Source organism: Ctenopharyngodon idella, chromosome 5, assembly GCF_019924925.1.
Source record: "Ctenopharyngodon idella isolate HZGC_01 chromosome 5, HZGC01, whole genome shotgun sequence".
NCBI lineage: Eukaryota > Metazoa > Chordata > Actinopteri > Cypriniformes > Xenocyprididae > Ctenopharyngodon > Ctenopharyngodon idella.
The window spans coordinates 21414459-21430714 of record NC_067224.1 but is presented as its reverse complement, the minus strand read 5'-3'; the positions used below and the strand labels follow the sequence as shown (position 1 = coordinate 21430714).

The 16256-nt window shown below is 35.3% G+C and overlaps 1 long non-coding RNA gene across 1 annotated transcript; it reads left to right on the top strand.

The window, feature by feature from the left end:
- The first annotated feature begins 288 nt into the window (after positions 1–288).
- LOC127513308 (uncharacterized) lies at positions 289–9298 on the top strand. The gene is made up of 3 exons (XR_007930378.1): positions 289–622; positions 5518–5644; positions 9077–9298. It is a non-coding gene; the product is annotated as an uncharacterized LOC127513308 (long non-coding RNA).
- The last annotated feature ends 6958 nt before the right edge of the window (positions 9299–16256 follow it).

Genomic DNA, 16256 nt, shown 5'->3' with positions numbered 1-16256 from the left:
AAATAAACACATATCTGTTGAAACCATATTACACCCACAGGTCTTTTAAAATACAATTTTGTCTGAATGCAGCAGGCATGTGAAATACAAAAGCAGTTTAGAGAGTTGTGTTTTGCATGGGGGGTGGAATGCTATGGGGTTATTGTTTATATATATATATATATATATATATATATATATATATATATATAAAGCAATTAAAGGTTAAAAAGTAGAGATGCACCGATGTATTGGCTAACAATCGGCATTAACGCATTTTAACGCATTAACAGTTTAAAAATAGTGACGTTAAAGCAGGCTCTTTTTGACCCTATGAATCACCCGTAGTTCAAGCCAGGGTTGCCAGGTCTGCGGTTTTTTCCTACATCAAATATTATTTGTAGCGCCTCCCATCCAATAATCTCAAAAAGATTTGTACTTTATTACTTCTGATAAAAATTAAAGTTTCAGTTTTCAAATTCTGTCCATTTTATCGTGAAATTCAAACAATACATGGCGTTTTGACGCTCTTAAATGTGTCAGATCGCTGTAATGCTTCAGTTCAGGCGGCAGCTCGGAGCGCGAGTCTTTTCTTCCTCTTTAATACAAGTTATATATCGAAAAACATGAATGAACATCAAAGGTATGTTGAAATATATTGTACAACTTTCCAGAATGTATCATGTCTCACGTAATCACTTTATTTGTGTTTCAACTGCCGAAAGACGTCAATAAAACAGCTTGTGAACAATATGTCACATCATGTCACTTTTACCTCAGGAATGTTTTTCAATGTTCACAGTTCCTTAGCTATCTACATATAAAAACACAAGAGAGGAGCTTATTTACTGTTAATTATATAGCTGAATATAGTACCTCTGCTGTTAATTGTAACCTCTAATATTGTACCAAATGAGAGGGTTCCCTGTATAGTTTGCAACATTATTTGGGAGAGATTTTTTTTCCTTAAGAAAAACCAAACCATCAGTATCAGAATCGGTATAGGCCGATATCATTCTGAAAAATCGGCTATCTGTATCAGCAGAGAAATTTAGTATTGGTGCATCTCTAGTTAAAAGGAAATAAAGAAAAATAAATAAGAACGGTAAAAGTTCCAGGTCAATTGTAGTTATGAAGGGGGAGACCAGGGGCCCGTTTCAATAAGGAGGTTCAACCAACTCTGAGTTAAAACTTGAACTCTGAGTTGACTTACTCTGAGATGGAAAACTCTTAAGTTTTAGGTTTCAGAACAGCTGAATTGAGTTAGTTCAACCAACCCTTGTGCTTTAAAAAGGGGGAGGAGACTGAATGAAACTCTGGGTTTACCGAAGAAAACCTGCTCTCGACCAGGTTAGGTTCACAGAGTAAGTTACCATGGTAACTGACTCTGAGTATAAGTTACCTCTCTTTCAGAAACGGGCTTGACTTACTCTGCTTTCTCGGGTTTGACTTGCCTCCCATTCTGAAACGGAAAACTCAGAGTTTCCCTCATTTCAGGGTTAACATACTCAGAGTTTTCACTAAACCTCCTTTCTGAAACAGGCCCCAGGGGTGGTTGTAATACTTTTTGTTTGAGCATCAGTAACTTGTGATTGTTTGCTAGATGTCTCAAATTTTGATACATGGTACTAGCCACATTTATCTGCTCATTTTTGTATGAGTGTACTGTCACATAAGGGTTTGGTCACTAGCTATGTTTCCAAGATCCACCTATTTTTATGTTAATTTTGAGATATTGCATAAAAAACACTGGATAGAAACATCAAGATGCACATGAATTCTAATGTGCACATAAAACTTGTACGTTTAATTGAAGCAGATCATTTTTTATCTGGTAAGACACATTTACTGAATAAATCCCTCGATACGCAACAAAAAACTCACGTGACTTTGCCTCAAAAGAGAGTGTGGTTGATAACTTGACTCACTGGAATCATCATAGGGGTTGGTTGTAACATTTTTAATAAACTGTTACAACTGTCCCCACCCCAATCAGCCATAACATAGCTAACTGTTTTAGCATGTGGGTTTGAAGTTAGCTTGAATGCAAAGCATCAAATTAAACTAGAGAAACAGCTACTCCAGGTCATGTAAGTTAAATAACAATATCTATAATTCAATGTTTACTAGACAAAAAATAATATTGATGAAAAAAAAATATTTTCTTACCTGAAAATCAGTTTTTTGGTCATAAAATCTACAAATTTGCTCTCAGTCATATGCAATTTCTCCTGTGAGCTCAAAAATAAGATGGGAGTGTATGATCTTGATGATGTTACCACAGCTTTTTTCTGACCTGTCAAACTTGCAGTGTTAGGCTACAGCACTCCCCTGTGTCCCCCTAATCAATGTAAATTATTTTCAAATAATATTTTATTTTAAAATATGCACACATTCACTCTTATTTGTATGTTTAATATGTAAAAAATGCAAAACGGTCTTGTCTCGTCACATTCAGTTATCAATTACACGAATCATGTAAATGACAGCGTATTTTCAGTTCAAAAGAGTGAAATTTCTTTTTTTTTTTTTTTTTTAATTTAGTAGTTTGCATCACATTACTGTCGGCCTCTGAACATTTCATAAACAGTTAAATATTAAATGTTTAGCTACTTACATCTTACCACACACTCTTTCACTGCTAAAACTGCGTCGTGTTGGAATTCACATTCGTCTTCTGTGAACGGTAAAGCCCGCCTTCTTTGATTTGATTGGCCTAATTAGTCATTAGGACATTGACGAGCGCTGTTAGACTGCTAATGCAGACCAGCCTGAAAATTTAACTTTTAACTGTTTTTGTCATCCTAACAACAAACAGAGTGGTGCGTAATGGAGTGCAGCAGAGTAGCAACAAGAATATCTTGACTTGGCCCACTCAATGTCTAGGGTGCTTACGGCCCTGGATCTACTTATGCTTATGATGCTTTTAGGAAATGCAGCCCAGGTTAATATAAAGTATTAAATGGTTAGATCACCCAAAAATGACAATTCTGTTACACATTTACTCAGCCTAATGTCATTCCAAAACTGTATGTCTTTCTTTCCTCTGTACGTGGAACATAGAAGAAGATATTTTGAGAAATGTCTCAGTGTGATTATTTTCAATAGAATGCATGATCAGCAAATCTTTACCAACATTCTTCAGGCTATCTTCTTTTGTGTTCTTCAGAAGAAAGAAAGACATACAGGTTTTGGAATGACATGAAGGTGAGTAAATGATGATAGAATTTTATTTTTGGGTGAACTATCTCATTGAGAAACACTGATAACCATACAAAATTTAGTATATACTCTATTCTATGATATATATGGATAAGTCATGTAATTTTTACCAGTAGTTGTAAGCACAGGTAGGAATACCTGCAAGTAGGGGTATAACGATTCACTTCGTTTTCTCGATGCATCGATTACAAATCCTGACGATGCATATGCATTGATCTTGAAACATGTTTTTTTAATCGTGAATCGCTAATTTCGGCCGATAATCGATGTAAAATGCTAAGAATCAGATTAATCGTGATTCTATAGCGATTCAGTGCTTTAAGATATATAAACATTTAATTACTACATACGCGAATTGATGGAGACGTCGTGCGCCGTAATTCGCCCTCACAGCTCTCTTTTACAGACACGCGCTGCACTCTTTACCGCCTTTCACTTGATTGCGCTCGCGCTCCGTCCGTAGCTCTCATTGGCACATTTTTGAGCAGTCCACGTTTGAGCTCTCCTCAGGACGGCCACTACTGCTATTCACATGAGCAGATGACAGCTCTCTATCGAGACAGCAATAGTCCTGAGTCAAACTGCTCAAGCCATTGATAAAGCTGCCAAGTCATTGCGTGGTCACTACTGTTGAAATAAAACGCTTTCATTGTGTGGAAACATCACCGTTGTTTTCTATAAGATAAAATACTTAAGTTTTACGGAAATGGGTCATACCATTGACATTACCTGAGCAGGTGAAGTAATGTTAAAACCCCGCTTATTCAAGGGTGCGCATTTATTGCATGGATGGAGCAAACACATATAATATAAGTGTCTAAATGCAGCATATGCACAGTTCCAATGAATGATAAATGAAATTTAACTTAATGTTGTTAAACTGAATGTGCAAAGGAAACTGCTGAAATAACTACAACATTAACAACACTGAAATAAGAGCACGCGGTTTATCTATCATTAAGATGCGCATTAAAGTTGCGATCGTTACAACAGCAACATTAGAAACCCAGTAACTCCATGTAAGCATTACAGTAGTATGTTTAATGTACCTGGAACACTTTAATAAGGTTGTGTAGCCATTAACACTGTCCTACACTATAGTTAACATGAACTAACAATACTTTTAAAGCCTTTTAAAATTTTGGCTTATGTAAATTTCTACAAATGCCAATTTTTAGGCTATTAAATTAAAATAAAGTTATGTAGCATCAAGAACTAACATGAACTTTTTGTATATTGACAATGGACAAAGGGTTTTTTTTGCCCTTACTCTCTGACCTCCTGAAGGCCGCTGTGTAATTCGCACCCTGACTATAAGACACATTGAGAGAAGCATTTCAATAACCCTATGAATGCATATAAAAATGCAGAATCGAATCGAATTAATAGAATCGCATCGAATTTTAATGTGAATCGTTTCGAAACGAATTTGCCAAAATCGTTCTTGAAACAAATCGAACACATATGAATTTCTGCCTGCCGCACCTCCGACAGTACCATTTAGCAACTAAATGAATAACTTTGCGTAAAAATCTCATGAACAGAAAAAGTAGTTTTTAGCATGCTATGTTTTTAGTTTTTGCTATGTGGTTGCTGTTCTTGATGTTCTTGGTGGTTGGAAGATGGTTATTTACTAGCCTAAGTCAAAACAACTCACAACTAGTCCTATGATGAGGAGGAGGGGAAAAATAAAGAAAGAATTTCTTCATTTCTACATTTTTCTACAGGTTTCTACATTTATTACAGTGGCTTCAATACAATCAAATAAAAATAAAAAAGCTAACAATACATTATCTTAAAACTTTTTTTCACAGTATAAATGGTTCTGTATAGATTATATACAGTAGCTACCTGTATAGATCAGGAAGGGGATCATCATATTTAGGGTCATTAGCATCAAAAAGAAAAGCCCTGATTTAATAACCAAATTAATTTAATCTAAGTTTCAAGCTTAGAAACAGATTTGATCGTTGGTCAAAGTGCTCCAGTAATGTTTCTTGCCATTAGAATGACTTACTCTTTTCTATACGTTCTGCAGGTTTATTTATTTTTGTGCCATACTGAGTTATTATCATTCACTAAAACTAAAACCATGAAAAATATTTTCATTGCTTGAAATAAAATAAACATTAACTGAAAAAAATAAAATATAAAACCCCCCAGAAAATATAAAAATAAAATCTCATCTCAAAGTATTAACAAAACTATAACAGTATATCAATGATACTAAAATATCATAGTATAACCTGTAACAAAGTGGAGATATTCCATAAACCATATCTCCACTGAATGCACTTTTATTGTGTCATCTCTCAGATTTAAAAGCCATGCCATCGTAGACCTTTCTGCAGAGTCAGAAGGCATTATTGGAACCTTCTCGACCTTTCAGTATTCTAGACTGTGACACTGGACCAAGTTCACTTAGAAAGCTGAATTGGAAAAGGTCAGTGGTGTGTGTGTGTGTGTGTGTCTGTTTGTGTATGTGTGTGTTTTCGCTCCGCACTAACAGACAGTGCAAGCTGGCAGGACGGCAGTGGATCCATGGCAGCTGTTTTGTTCAATGTTTCATGCTCTCAGCCACAGCTGCTCCAAATGAGAGTTAATATTGCAGGGGGGCCCTTCCACTCCGGACTGGCCTTGTCACATACACTGAGTGTCAGCCCCTCTCCCTATGACACTGGCTGAGAGGACACTTCTCTCCCTCTCTCTCTTTCCCTCCATCTCTGGGAGACAGTCAAGGAGTCCGTCTGTCCTCTCCGATCTGGTCTGGGAGACAGAGTGAGTGTGAATGTTGTCCTCCAGAAGAAGAAAAAGAATAGGCCCTGAAAATATGCAGACTGCTGACATAGGCTTCTTTGCATCTACTGGTCAGCTTCAGTGTTTGTGTGAAGTGAAATATGCCTTCTGGCTGATGCGCCACACAACAAACAGCTGTGCCACAATGGCGCTTGGTAAAAGTATGCAGTAGACACTATTAGAGGCAGTACTATGTGAATAGAAGATTATTTCAATATGTTTGCATACAGTGAACATTGCTGGTCTGTTGGACAACAATTAAACCAGTTCTGGTTGCACAATCTCATCGATATGAAAGAAAAACATACACAGTAAAACATCCAGCTTTAAATGAACACTGTTAGTGTTAAATTAACATTGCCAATGTTTATATAATCCACACCGGATTATATAAACACCAGGTGACACTGGAAGTGTTAATTTAACACTGGATGTTTTGCTGTGTACCATTTAAATATTTTACATTATGAAATCTAACATTCTAAACTTGCTCTATTTTGTTGTACTGCAATGCTCTGTGCACAGCAAAATCCTCAGTGTTAAATGAACACTGCTGGGGTTTATATGAGTCCACACTCAGAGTGTGAAAAGGTAACACTGAATCAGTGTTGAAGTTAATTAGATAATTAAGTGATTAATTAAGTGATGATTGAGCATTAGTGATGAACACCTGCTGTTAACAAGCAGAATCACTGAAAAAAAGAAAAACACAAGAAAAGTTTCTTCAAAAAGACACAGTTTGACTCTGAGATCTTGTCATATTTTATTTATTTCTAAACTTGAAAATATTATATATATTTTTTTTTAAACTATAGTGAATAAACTGTATTAATGAATGAAATGTTCAAGGTGTCTGAATAAATTTTGGTTTGACTGTATATATATATATATATTACTAACTCCACACACCATTGAACGGTAGTATATATTAAATGGTTCAATTTTATATTTCTATTTCTTATTTTTCTGTTTGATGTATTTAATAATGTTTTGTCCCACCACTTGAGTAGTCAAGCATGTGTATACACACAAACATACACACAGTGGGTGGGTGTGTGTATCTGGAAGTGTTCCATCCACGTTGGTGCAGCTGCATAAGAAAAACAGATGCTGAACTCTCCCAAACACCCTGTGTGTCTCATGCTATCTATCAGGGGGAAAGAGAGTAGCCATCTCAGCCTGTAGAGTCACCACAGCGACGCTTTGACAAAGACATCTGTAAGATGGCACGGACACACAACGCCACCGCATACACACACTGTGCTGTGGCCGTTGCCAGGCATCAGAAGCTGTTGTGTTTGTCATTCAGATGTTGTGATGAGAAATACAGGATGTTTGTTTGTCAGGATAAATATTGCTTTGTATTTCTACAGATGTGTTATGATTAAAAAAATACGAACTGACCAAATAAGGGACAACATTGTTTATAGGGAATCTTGACAGTACTGTTACAAACAATACTTACCTTTCGTCCTTTACAAGTCATATATATTCAAATATGACCACCCAAAACACTGCCAAACTCACAAATCAACGTATATCATCTCAGTCTCTAAGAGTCCAAACCAAAAGTAAGTCAGCAATGTTTTTTCTCCACTAACACAATGAATTTCTATTAAAGATGACTTCAAGCAGCTTGTACAATGGGCTCTGTGGTTTCACCGTGCATAAATTATTGCTTTTCTCTCATTTTTTGCAAAGCCAGACGGTCGTTGTGTTTCAGAGAACAATTTGTCTTGTGTGGGAATGTCTTCCCGCTGCATGCCCCATATGGCCATTCTCAAGGAGAAACATTTCTTTCACTGCTAGTTTCCTGTCCGGCAACGTCAAGCACTCATTTATTCTTCTCTCCGCACTATCAGCAGCATATCAAAAGTGTCAAAAGATTTATCATCTACGAATGAATGCATTTTTATAACCTAAAATAAATGTCAGCAGACATTATATATATAATAATGTAATGAGAAGCAATGTGAATGACAGCATAATTCATTATGATAATATATTAGAGATTTATTAATTAAGACATCATTACAATTACTTTTTTAAATACTTGTCATTTAACAGCATTTTTTAGTTTGAAAGCAGCAAAATATGAATGCTTTTTATTATGCAGGTTTATTCTAAATATTGTAATTTTTTTGTAATGTTTCCAATTCTGCCGATTCAGTTCAGCAATGTAAAATAATACCTCAGTAGCATTTTAGTAAGTACAGTTTAAGTACAATTAGTAAAGTAAGGATGATTCCTAAAAATCTAAAAACATAATCCTGTCCTACAATCTTTCTCTATTGCCTGTATCATGTTTTGCTTATATAACAAATGAAAAAGCCTGTGTGCAGATATAGGACAGTAGAAAAAAAACACATAAAGCAAAATATGAGAAATCAGAGAAAAATATTTCTTAGCATGGTAAATTGTTGTGTATATACAGTCAAACCAAACTTTATTCAGACACCTTGAACATTTCATTCATTATTACAGTTTATTACCGGTAGTTTTAAAAAATGGTAATAAAATATGACAAGAACTCAGAGTTAAACTGTGTCAGAAAAAAATTAATCTTAATCATGTCAAATAACACTTAAGCAAAACATAGTCAGATCAAAGTGTCTGAATAATTTTTGGTTCCAAATTTTTAACAATTTTGCTGGTAGTCCACGGTATGAAGAATTTTTGGGTATAATATATCACAGTTTATTTTGCTATCCTCCTTCTTCATGTTTTTGTGTGTTTCTACAGTAGATGCTCATTAGGCATCTAATTATATGTTGACTATTTAAGATTTAGTTAATGCAATCATAGGCCTATTTGTAATGATAAAAATAATAATTAGAAAAAATACAGAGAGAAATTCTTAGTTTAGATTGTTTGAGCTCTCTGTATATACAACTACTGTATATAAAACTAAAATATCTTCAGATTTGTACATAGTAGAAATGTATATGGTATGGAGATTTGTAATATCAGCCTCTTGATTCTACACATTTCACAAGTATGAATATATCTTTTGAAGTCTTTTGCAGTAAATGTAAGGCCTACATTTGTTTCATTGCTAATTCTGAGCATCTGTTTGCAGAGATCCTGACCCAATGCAGATCTGCTGGATGCGTTTTATGGCCTGAGAGACACAAGGATGAAATATACATGCTGAGGCAGAAAACAGCATATTCAAAATTATGACTAAATTATGCATCACATAGTGGCTGCCAATAAAACAATCATTGCCAGTATTGAGCAGTCTATGTTATAATAGAAAATTCAATATACACCTTGTTATTCTGGAACTTTCAAAAAGTGGATAATGTAAAATACAGCTGTTGATTTTTCTAAAACATGAACTTGTAACTTGTGCAGTTCTGTCTTCCTAAAGCAGGATAAATATTTGAAATTAATTGCACAATCTGGGGAGTTTCTGATATTTTTGGTCATCATGTGCAAATCATATGCAGCATATACAGACCTGGTAAAAACACAGATGTAAATTAGCAGTGTACAATTCTGACACATGACTTCACTGCTGGCAGTAGTGAACAGTGATAGTGCTTCAGTCACAATCAATAACAGTGATCTTGTTCTAAATGCAGTATGTAGACAGTTAATTATAAGCAGCCCTTGGTTTTAGAGTTAATTAATTTTCAAAGTGCATCAATTATAAGGTAATTAGGTTACATGCCTAGATCCTGAGGAGCAGCCATTGAAGAATAAAGATACCAGTGTCCTCTGCTTTAGTTTATTTGTGTTTATGATGTACAGACGCGGCATGTTGCCATCAGTTATAGTTACATCATTGAAAATGTAATGACAATTGATATGCATATCCAGAATACAGTACCGATATAACAGACAATGAACTGGCTAAATAATTATAATATATATACAATAATAATAATAATAATAATAATATATAACATTTATTTATTTATATAATATATATATAAATTACATTTATTTATTTTATTTAAAATTTAAAATATTTCCAGAAGTGTCTCCATTATGCGACAAATGTCAATTTTTAGATTCTAACCTGTCTCACTGCTGTCATGTGTCCAAAATTACAAAGCTTCTGGAAGAGAATTTTCCAGGTTTTTTTCAGATACATTGGATATGCTTACTGAACCAGACCCTATATTAATTATATTTGGAGTTTCCGAAGAATTTTTGAGACTTGCACGGGTACAACAACAGTTCGTTTCATATGGGTTAATATCTGCCAAAAAACGTATTCATTTGTTTTGGAAGAAAAAGGACGTTCCAACTTTTAAATTATGGCTGACAGAATTGTCAGGTACACTACATCTGGAGAGAATTAGATATATCCTAATAGACAAGACTTTGTTATTTGAAAAAATTTGGTCCCCTTTTATTTCCTTTTTGCAAACTTGTGATTAATATGTTTATCATGCCTACATTACCTACCTTTATCATTGAATAGCACTTATGGGTTGAGTTTTTGGGTAGGGGAATGTTTATTTATATTTTCTGTTCAACTATTACTTCTATGACTATTGTTTCTTTTTTTCTTCTTCTTTTTTATGCCTATTTGTTAGAATTTAAGTTTTGTTTGCATTTTAAAAAAGTATAATTACAATTATCTTGCTATTAAAATTTCTAATTAAAATTTACATATATATATATATATATATATATATATATATATATATATATATATATATTCTGTTTATTGTGTCATTCAGTTGAAAAAATGGGGAAAAGTTTACATTTCATTCCTTTCCATAAACACAATATTGTTTGCCTTTTCTTCTGTTTTAGACCCATTGTTTAAATATACATGAAAATGTTGATCAACACAATGATATTACCATCATGTAATTCTCTTTCGGCTTTCTGACTGCTGTTTACTCCTCTTGACCATCAAATGGGGTCCAGCAGATCGGTTGGGACAGACTTTAACATGTCACTGGGTTTTCGTCATATGAAAAAGGATGACCTTCAAATAATGAGATGTGCCTGCAGGGCCCTCTCGCCTGCCTGTAAAGAACTCCACAGCTGTGTGTCTCTCTTTCTCTCTTTTCACTCTCTGTTTCTCTCCACCTCTCACCTGGTGTGCCCTGGGGTAGGGGGTGAGAGCGACCGTCAGTGATCTCTACCCCCAACCTCCAGCCCCTGTCTATCTTCAACAGCAAACAACAGAGTGAATAAAAAACACAACATACTGGACTCTGCACTATAAGAACATACAGCAGCTTGAAACTACAGGTATCTAAGGATTCTCTCTGCTTCATATAAAGTCTGTAGGATATTATCACTGATATAATCTCATTTTACATATCTGAGGATTTAAAAAATACATGTTTTCTAATCTTGGCTTATGTTATGAGTGCAATCTCAGGATAATCAGAAAACTTAATATTATTTTACAGTTCTATCTCTGTCTGTCTGTCTGTCTGTCTGTCTGTCCGTCCGTCCGTCCGTCCGTCCGTCCGTCCGTCCGTCCATCTGTCTTCTGTCTTTCTATTTGTTTGATTGTTTATTTGATTGTTTAATAATCATATTCAGGGGAAGAATGATTGTGGTTTAATTATGATTTGTACTGTAGGTGTTTACAGCTTTTGATTAATACTGAATTATTGAAGATAATATGGATAGGCTTAGACTAGATTTAAAAATAACAGATTATTTGATTCTGAAAAAAAAAATAGAATCTAAATGCAAATCACAAAAGGATTTATTAAATGTATTATTACATGAGATGAAGGTGACACTGAAAACGACAGGTGTGCTTTATTTTTGAAAAGCTGACACATTATATACAGGTTTAGTAAAAATAAATGTAGTGGTTTAAAATGATATAGTGACAAATATAGATGTTAAAAGCTGTCTGTCCGGTTTTTAATTTAATTTTCCTGATGCAGCCATAGATCAGCGCATAGCTGGCTTTACTAATGAACTTTTAGAAGAGATGTGGTTCATAAAACTGAAATTCATGGCTTGATCACTTCTATTCAGGGCTTGGAGTCTGTGAACCTACAGTATGTAATATTGATTGATGAAGAAATCTATCACATTGATTGTGAACATTTTCCACAATGAAAATGATTGAATTACAGCAGTTCGGCCTTTAATGGATCTTTGGCTCGTAAAAGGTAAGACATAAAGTCTGCTTCAGACCTGCTCAATTAAAACTGGGAGGGTGGTGGTCAGCCTTCTGCCGCTCAGGACATGAGTTATAGATGCCAGTGCAGCTTTGTAGTGCAAAGGAGTTCAGGAAACCAGATCAATGAAGGCAACAAGTTCTTTAAGCTCAAACACAAACATTTTACATTGTATACTTAGTTATTACCTACCTAAATGTTACAGTGAAAGATGTTTAATCTAGTGGAGTTCCGCTTTAACAGATTCAAGTTAGAACACAGCGAAAAGGGAGATCTGTGATGCTGTGGCTATACTGAATATGTTATGTAGCAAGCTTATCTCGCCTAGTTTGGAGAAACACTGACCACCTGGGGTATGACTAATCCACACACACAAACAAACAGTTTGCTGGTGCGGCTGCTTCAAAGGCTGTTTTTGTGAACATCATAATCACATAACACATTGCAGCTGTTGGCTGTTAAGGATTATGGCGAAGGTGACGTTAGCTGGGGGATTAGCATTTGTGTCATAATAAATGAAACAATTTTGTAGGGTAAATAAATCATTGTTAGGTTTTTACAGTGGTTTAGGATTTCTTCAGTAATGCTTGTGACTAAATAACAGATTAACAGTTTGTTTAAGGCACCATTTTGAAAATATTTCTACAGTAATTGGTCATTTCTTCATATTGCTCTTTTAGCCTACAATAAAAGTGAATGGTGACAAGACGCTGTCAAGCCCCAGAAGAGACAAAAGCACCATAAAATTTGTCCATATGACTCAGACTTCTGAAGCAATTTGACAACTTTGTGTGAGAAAAAAACTATTGTATGGTGTCAGAAGATTTGGTATACAGAGCAAGTGTCATATAGATTACTGTTACAGTACTTTCATAGTGTCTTTTCTCTTTTTTGGAGATTCACATTTAAGAGTCTGTAAGATTTTTAAATGTTTGTGAAAAAAAAAAAGTTACTTATGCTCACCATTTGATTATAAGGTTTTACCATCTCTTAGGCTCACACATTTGATGAAAATCAGTAAAAACAACAATATCATTAATATTTAAAATTAATTTTATTGTGATGGCTTTTCAGCATAATTACTCCAGTCTTCAGTGTCACATGATTCTTCAGAAATCATTCTAATACAGTTTGCTGATTTGCTGCTCAAGAAACATTTTATTATCAAAGTTGAAAACATTTGTGCAGCTTAATATTTTTCTGGAAACCATCATATATTTTTGTCAGCATTTTTGGCATGTATTTAATTTTTTTGTCAGTTTTGACAATTTAATGCATCCTTGCTGAATAAGTAATTTCTTACAAGTATGTATAATTATATAATCTCATTTAAGCAGTATTATTACTTCTGTGGACACATACACTATAGGTGTGCTATACAGTGTGTGCATAATTATTATGCAAGTTGATTTTCTTATATTTTTTTCCAAGCACATTTTACCAATTCCAAACCACATCAATCTTAATAACTACTATTAATTTTGTATTTAATCATTAATAAGTGATATATAATTGTTCATGAAGGCTGGAAGTGAAAAACGCCTTATATTCAGGTGTGCATAATTATTGAGCAGGTTTTCTTTTACAGATAATGAGCCAAAAAAGAGATTTAACTCAGACTGAAAAGTCAAAAATTAGAGAATAATGCAATACTAGAAATTGCTAAGTTAAGGCATGACCATTGGACAGGAAAAATGCTCATTGGGTCAGCAGAGTCAGACAAAAACAGGTGGAGAAGAAAAGACACATGTTAACTGCAAAAGAATTAAGAATTAAGGACCCCTTTAGTCTCCAGCGCCACCATTTTCCAAAACTGCAACCTACCTGGAGTCTCCAGAAGTGCAAGGTGTCAGGATCTCAGGGACTTAGGTAAAGAATCCTAAAAAATGACCCCAACTTAATAAGAATCACAAGCTGAAGTGTTGTAAAATACACGAGGACTGATTTTTTTATAGGCTTTATAGATAGACAGATAGATTGAGAGTGACTCTTGAAGGACCAGCACCACATCCTCTTGTACCACTGTTTGAAGAATTTATCTTCCAGAATCTGGCTGTAAGGTTTGGGAGTTCATTTTTAGTCCATATCTGCAAGACAGACTTTTCAGGATAGGAGATGGACTAAAATGAACTCCCAAACCTAAAATTAAAATTATGCAAAAACAAAACTGTATATAGCGCACCTAGGCTACAGCATATGTCCACACAGAAATAACAATACTAAAATTAATTCATATAATTCAGATTATCCTTTTATTTTGTTTGTTCATCCCAAAGCTTTGACATTGACTGAAGGTGATAAACATGTTATCACTGAACTGTTTGTTTGCTTTCATTTTTTTCTAAACAATGCAAGTCTCCACAACAATGCTGTTTTGAGGATTAACCAAAGTAAAGGTAGCAGGTTGATACTGCTAGATCTTTGCAATTTTCCGCTGCTCACTGACCCAATTCATTAGATAAGATGGCTTGCGTTCACCCCACCTTGTGCCTCTACCATTCACTGAGGATCAGGCATTTATAATCCCTGGATTTTATATCCACCAAAACAGCTTGGTCCCATCAGCAAATTGCGATGGCATATGGTATAGGTTTATGATTCATCTGGCACTTGCATAGCAATGAGGCCCCATCATCCGTCAAAAAACACAGGGAAAATATCGTAATGTTAAATGATGCCAGCGACTGGGAGAGGTGCCGCTGGGCGCGTGGGCGGCCCGTGTTTGTGCTTAGAGAACTTGGAGCATCTGAGGTAGTAAAGCGCCTCCTCTCAGTGCATGTCTGCAGTGGGCAGGCTGGATTATGGGCGGTGTTGGCTGAGCTGGGCCCAACTGGAATAGTCTACTTTCTTCCAACGGCCCTCGTAAATGACAATTAGAGCATTGTCCGACATGTGTCGCTAACCGCTTTACAGCTGATTTCAAAGCGAATCACCTTTTGATCACTCACACTCTGCTAATGTTTAGTAATATTCTGCAAATGAGAAATAAAAGGAAATCTTTTCCTACTCTAGCATTTTTCTGTTGCAGCCTGAAATATCAGTGCAAATTGCTCAAACATCTGCTGTAAAATTCTAAAAGCTGTTCTGGGATTAGATGACACAAAGGTTCTGAAAACAGCAGAAAAATCACCTCCGGTCATTGTTTCTTTCCATGTCCATTAACTGAACTTTTCTGACCAGTGGCAAGGTGACTTCTGTTAGCTGCTGCAGGCTCCGCCCTCATTCATGACGGCTCATTGTTTCTCGTTTTGGATTGGCTGAGAGACATGTCAGTCATTTCTTGTAGCAAGCTGTGCAGAGAGCAATATTTTCGCTCTCATGCTGGAGTCAAAAGTGAAGTGACACTCGTATGTTGGTTTTTAGCATTAACAGACGGAGCGATTCGCCCACCCCTAACCCTCCCAGCAGTGAGGTGAGTGTGCAGGCGTCAGTGTCAGCAAATGCCTCATGGTTGGTTTGCTTTGCTTTTTTGAGCTACGCTGCATAACATCATTTATAGGGGGGAAAATCACTAAAACTCCATGTAATAGTTCTAAGTACTAAAAAAACTATGGGTAAAACACCATAACACCGTAATCCCCCACCTGCACTTTCCACATGTTGCACTGTGCAATTAAACTCTTTACTGCTTGAGCAGGATTAGGTTTTATTCGTTTTGAAATGCACTGCATAAAATCAAGTGTCAAGTCTAACAAGACTGTCTTTAAAGAAACCAGCTGATTCCAGCCGCCTCTCTTGGAAAGGTTAGTATTTCTGCAGTTTAATCACCGTAACCCACGATTCTTGGATAACTGTGAAAATTGGTATAACCTGTAAACCCAGACCAGCTTAAACAGAGAACAGCTGCATTAATCTGCCCTTTCCATGGAAGAGAGGAAGAAAGAAAAAATTGAGGAAGTGAGGATTCTGTTTTATGGCCAACATTAGGTGAGGAAATCCTGTCTGATTTTGTTCACAAAGCACATCCTGTTTTTTAGAACAATATAAACTTTATATTTCTATGTATTTGACATTTTTCCAGAGATAAATACATTAAAAAAAAAAAAAAAACGGTAAACTTCTGCTGGGGGAATAAATAAGAAAAAATGAATCATACTGTACAACCACTTTAATTCCGAAGAAGTCTTTGAAGGAAGTTTGAAG